Raw genomic sequence first — 6,656 nt, 5'->3', positions numbered from 1 at the left:
AGCGTAGTGGTTACGAATCGGGCTGTGAACCACAAGGTCAGCAGTTCGAAACTACCATCTGTTCCTCAGGAGAAAGAGGAGGCGTTCTGCTCCTGTAAAGATTTACAGCCTCAGAAACCCTATGCAGGGTCGGTATGAGTCGGAACCGACTCCACGGCACTTAACTACAACAACAGTGGAAATTTTGATTAACATACACTATTGGTTATACTAGAGGCCTGGTGTGGCGCTGGATTACAAAGTCTCTTTGAACTTCAAGGTCAGCTGTTCAAGCTCACCAACTGTTCTTCAGAAACCCTGTTCACGATTTCTATAGGTCAAAACCGATTCAACAGTACTTAACAACAACTGTATTGCTGAAATTTCTCCCTGTTGCATTCCATATTTATATAAGTGTATTATAGGTAAAACACTTTATTAAACACATGAAAATTGGTGTGGACCATGGTGACTTACAAACCTTTTAATTTTGTTGATTTTTGACTGTTGGCTTTTTTAAGAAACCATGGTCATTGCTGTGTGATGAGATATCAGAAACTCTTTTAGCAGTCACATCAAATTTTAGTTTGTTCCCTAAAAAAAAAAAAAAAATCTCTGATGAGTACTAAATTTTAATGTTTAATATTTAAAATTATATCTAAATAGAAAGAGCCAATTCTATCCCTAAAAAAAAAAAAAAAAAAAGACATCTTCACTTTATTAAAAAGGAAATCATGATCATTGTTCCACTCATTTGGTTTTCACACTGGCATTGGTCTTCTGCTGGCAAGAATCTACTTTACTCAATGCAATGAGTATCCCATTATCTCCTACTTCCTGAAGTTGTACTTGTACATGTATAGTCAACTCTCTTACCACACTAGTAAATGTCTGGTACATAGAGTACAGATGTTTTTTGTTTGTTTTGTGTTTCTTTCTTACCTGAGGTGATGAACTTCTAGATATAAAGAATGAAGAGTAAGTTGTTTGTTTGTTTGTTTTTTGCTTTGTTTTTTATGAGTTGGGCATCTTTAATGTACACTTCTCTATTTTCTTTAAAAGATACATTATTAAGTATGTGATTTGGTGAAATAATGAGACTTCTAATAATTGTTATATCTTTTTTATTGAATTTCAAGCATAGTATATGTCATAAAATGCAACAAAATGCTTTCAAGTTGCTCTGTCCCAGGGTCAATTGGTGTTTAAACTGGACAGGTAATCAAACAACTGTGTATCAGTTGTTTTGTTTAATTAATATCAGAGTAAAATTTCATTTTTTAAATATAGATTCAGAGATTTCTTTCTATGTACATTTCTTTATATATACCTCAAATACTCTTAAAAGTATGTTTTCTTCCTTAGTCATTTCACATTTGCATTCTGGACTTCCTTTTTATCAAATTTTTAAGAGGCTTAAATGATGTTTTTCTACCTCAGGAAACAACAAAATGAATTTTAGTTTGCAATAATACATGTTTGTTAAAGAATGGGCATGTTATTGTTTTTAACCCATTGACCCATTTCTATTTCATTGATATCTGAAGCTGTTTTGCTGTCACAGAACTGTTCCTGCATAGAATAATGTTTCATATGCCATAAAACTCGTTTTACCAGAAAGTGTCATTGATTTACTTGTGGCAATATTGCATTCCTTGATTAAGAGTTTGACAAATCCCCATTGAAGCTGCATAATAAATCAATCTTTTACTGGAAAAGGCTGAGGGGGGTGAGTGAAGATACTATACATTAATACCTGGGGGAGAGTTACTAACCTCTGTTCTCTGGTGATCAATCACCTCGGTTGGGTTGCTCTGACAATGTCTGGAGGTCATCTGGTTAATGAGACAGCACTGGGAAAGTCCTTCTCTAGATTACATTGTATCAGTCAATCATTAACACCCTTATTAGACACCAAAATCTACTTGCTACATTTAGGAGAAAAATTTGTGAAATATATCCACAGCAGATTAAGGAGAAAAATGGGTTATATAAAGGCAATTAAGAAAAATATTCAATTGCTCCTACAGTGCTTTCATGAGAAAGAATTATTAGTTGTCTTTTAGGTTTGTGTTGTTTGGATTGGTTTGGTTTCAGAGTCTTGTTTGAGTACACATTTTTATTATGCTATAAAATAGGAAAATACAAATTTAGAAGCTATGTTGCTTATTTAAAGGGATCGATGGTGGATATATGAACATTTTGTTAAAATCACAAATATTAAATAAATTTCTCAAATGTTGATCTCCTGGATATAACTGCTTAGAAACTATTACTTCAGGCTTGTGCATACTTCAGAAAAATAATAAATAAACTAAAAAGAAAATATTAATCTAGCAAAGATTTAGCCTTTCTTGAAGGCATCAAAATTTTTCTATTAACTTCAAACTTAAATGAAAATGACTATTCTGTTTTTTTATTTTGAGGAAACAAATTAAAATAAGAAAAAAGAGTTGGGACCAATATACTTTCAGGTTTTTGTTTTAACCTAATATAGCAGTATTGGAATTAATAGATTTCATATGAATAATAGCTATTTAAATCATATATTTAGCAAGTATCAAGTCAGTATTAAAATCATTTTTTGAAAGTTTGCTTTTCCCATGATAATTTCAATTTATTTAAAATATTTACAAGCACATAGTCAGTATTGTTCTTTGTAAATAGAAAAAGAAAAAAAAAAGTGCATTCATATTTTTATCCAATAGCATTCACTTATATGTGACACTGATGTACAAGTACACCAAAAATATAATGTATGTATATGTACATATGGATTCCTGGTGTGGTGCTGCAAAATAATGCACTGTACTGCAAAGTCAGTTTAAACTGAAATGTCAGTGGTTCAAACTTACCACCCACTCCTTGGAATCCCTATACAGGTTTGCTATGGGTCAAAACTGACTCAATGACACTTAACAATAACAAAGCATATTACATATACATCTAACTTAAGGTTATGAGAAAGTTTGAGCTATCATAGACTTTAGTTGTTTTTATCATATAATTTTTCATCATTACTATCTGGATTTTATTTTTTAATAGATGGATGGCATATTACATTAATAAATTTCTTGGACTTTATTGTATTTATCTGTTTATAAGTCTAAATCACTCAACATAATTTAACTTTCCAGAAGTCAGATATTGTCCTGTCCATTTTCACAGAACAGATTTGAAAATAGTCATAATTCACACACGATAATATTTATTGCATATGAAAGAAATGTCACATAAAAGGTAGCTGACATTATAGTTTAACAATTATTAAACTTAAATATTGTGAAACTAACTCTTTAGAGATGTTTACTTTTATTCGCTAAGTGTCATATCTTATGTAGGTGCATAATTTTGATTGGCACTTAACAAACTAATTTTGAAAATGAGTTTTCAACTTGTAGATACTAAGTTACTTTTCCTTTAATATTTACTATTGCAGGATGAGCACTGGACTTCTAACCAGAAGGCCTACAGTTGAAACCCAATAGCTATCCCTGAGAGAAAAATGAGGTTTTCTGACCCCATAAATATTTACAGGCTCAAAAACTCCATACACGGTCACTATGAGTGAGAATACACCTGAGGATGGTGGGTGGAGAGAGATGATTTACTAACCCAATTATTTTTGCATTCTTGATTTAAATTTCTGTGTACCTTATTTAACCTAAATCTACTCTAATTGTATGCTTTGTATGCTTCATGGTGGTGGAGTTGTGCCGTGGAGTTGGTTCTGACTCACAGCAACCCTACTGAGGGTTTCCGAGGATGTAAATCCTTATGGGAGCAGAAGCCCTCATCTTCTCCTGCAGAACAGCTTATAGTTTTGAACTGCTGATCTCAAGGTTAGCAGCCTAACTCATAACCACTATATTACAGAATGCCTTATGCTTCCTGTAGAAGGTTTTATTTCTCCAATGATGGCTGAACCACTATCTCCCATTTCTTGAGCTTATTCCCAGATCAAGTGAAGAACTCCAATTATATTCTACTTGCATCTTGTCTGGCATTCACAATTCACTTGTTATCAAAAGAATGTTGCAGAAATGATGTCATGTGCCTTCTGAGGTTAACACAGAAGAAACTTTCTAGCCTTAGTTTCTTAGTCTCTTGGAATGCTCATTTTCTGAGTATTTACTCTTAGGATTACAATAAAGTATTACTCTAACCACTCAACTGTCATTCTGTAAGGCACCTAAGCCACATGAAAGGGGCTATAGATACTACAGTTGACAATCCCATGCATCCGACATGACTATCACTACAAAGATGTCAGGTATGTGAGTGAAGAAATTTGCAGATGAAGCAGCCACCAGTTATCAGTCTAAGGGAGCCATATTCAGCACTATGTCTGACACTATTCTGGTGCTATTCATAATGTCTCAATATTCAATATTCTGGTGCAATCTGACACTGTTCCACTGATACTCATAAGGTTTTCAATGGTAAACATTCAGAAGTAGTATGCTTCTCCTTTTTCCTACTCTATCTTTGAAAGCTTAGCTGAAACCTCTCCACCATAAGTGACCCTGCTGTTATTCAAAATACTTATGGCATAGCTTCCAGCATCAGAGCCACATGCAAGTCACCAAACTGAAAGACAAGTAGTGGGTACCAATATTATATTGGATTTAATGGAATATTCTTCATATACATGTGACATTTCGGAATACACTTAAGCCAAATTTTTGTCAAAAGAACATTACTGATACATGTGAAACAATAAGTTAAAATGGGAAATAAGATGATACATCATTAAAGTCATATTAAACAAATTAAATCATTATTACATGCTAATTGTTATTGTGCTAATTTTGATATGTAACAACCATACAGGACAGAGTAGAATGAACCCCATATGGCTTCCAAAGATGCATAACTTTAAGGAAGCAATCTGCCACATTTTATCTGTGGAGTAGCTGGTGGGCTCAAACCACAGATAGCACTTTCAGTTAGCACTCAAGAGATTAATCACTCTGACACTTTAAAATCATAGCTAGAGTCATTTATTTCTTAGAAAAAGGCATAATCTTGTTCATTGTGAAATGAAATCCTAAGCATATAATCTGAAATGTATCATATTTTAATGCAAATAACACATGCTTTATGTGCTTTTTCTTTGTTTTCTCACGGCACACACCCCAAGGCATTTTTGAAAACATACTATGCTAATTTTAACATGTTTTTGTAAAATATTAGAAAAACAAGCTTATGAAAATACCTGGATAATGGCATAGAAAAACAGTAGACCAGCCAACCATACCACATTCATCATCAAAAAGAACATTTTAAGATTTATATTGAAATAAACATGGTCTTTAAAAAGATAATATCCATATCCCAGCAAGGAAGACCAGTTAATATCATTATTATTCAAATGTATGTACCAACCAGTAAGACCAGTGATGATATAATTGAAGAATTCTGTGATCTATGTCAGTCTGAAATTGAGCAAGCATGCAATCACTATGTATCGACATTTAAGGATGGTCAGAATGTGAAGGTTGGAATCAAACAGAAAGTATCAGTATACTGAAAAATATGGCCTTGGTGACAGAAATCATGATGTAGATCACAAGATAGAATTATTCAAGGCCAATGATTTATTCATCACAAATGCCACTTTAAAACAACATTAAAAGCAACTATATACATGGAACTCATCAGGTGAAATACAAAGGAATGAAATTAACTATGTCTGTGACAAGAGATAGTGGAAAAGCCACAGTAGAGCTCATCTGTGCCCACAGACCCATCTCTCTCTCTCTCAGGTCCTCATCCTCTCAGCTAAATGTTACAAATTGCTTTCTGTGATGCTGGCAAAATACCAAAGGGCATTTACTCTTCTGCTGCTCCTCTGGCATTACAGTTTTGTCTCCTGCAGAAATTGCAGACTCCACTCCTGGCTATTCTTTCTTGATAGTAATGAGATCTTTGTCTGTTTCTTCTGAGATGGCTCATTTTAAACCCAGTGGAATAGCAAAACTGACCAAACCCACATTAGAATTTCATACTACTAATCATTTTCATGGTCTCACCTCATCATTTGGTGTGAGTTACAAATACTATGGCTAGAAGAGCCATATGAAGTAATTCAACTTCACCACAGGGCTTTAAGAACTTCATGGGAAAATGGAATTAAAATATAGTGGAGAGTTTCTACCAACTTTTGACCCCTATATGTAATGTTTAAGTGTTTTTCAGTAAGTTCTGACTCAAAACGACCCTCTAAAGGGTTTCCATGGAATGGTTGGTGGATATGAACTACCAAACTTACTGTTAGCAGTCCAGTGCTTATTTTATAGTACGATGCAAGAACTCTCTGTGTTCTCTCATCCTGGTGTGGTGCTGTAGCATAAACACAGAATTGCAAGGTTGCAAATTCAAATCCACCAGCTGCTTTTTGAAAACCTTACAGAGGGTTACTATAAGTCAGAACTGACTCAACAGCAACCACCAAGTTGGGTCTGACTCATAGTGACCCTGTATAGAGTTACCAAAGCTCTAAATCTTTACAGGAGCAGAAAGCCACATCTTTCACCCATGGAAAAGCTGGTACTTTCAAACTGCTGACCTTAAGGTTATCATCCCAACTCATAAACACTATGCTACCAGAGCTACACACACACACACTCATATTTATATGTGTTGTTGTTGGGAGGTACCATCAAGTCAGAACC

Source organism: Chrysochloris asiatica, unplaced genomic scaffold (assembly GCF_000296735.1).
Source record: "Chrysochloris asiatica unplaced genomic scaffold, ChrAsi1.0 scaffold00216, whole genome shotgun sequence".
Taxonomy (NCBI): Eukaryota; Metazoa; Chordata; class Mammalia; order Afrosoricida; family Chrysochloridae; genus Chrysochloris; species Chrysochloris asiatica.
Note: the sequence above shows the minus strand (reverse complement) of the source record.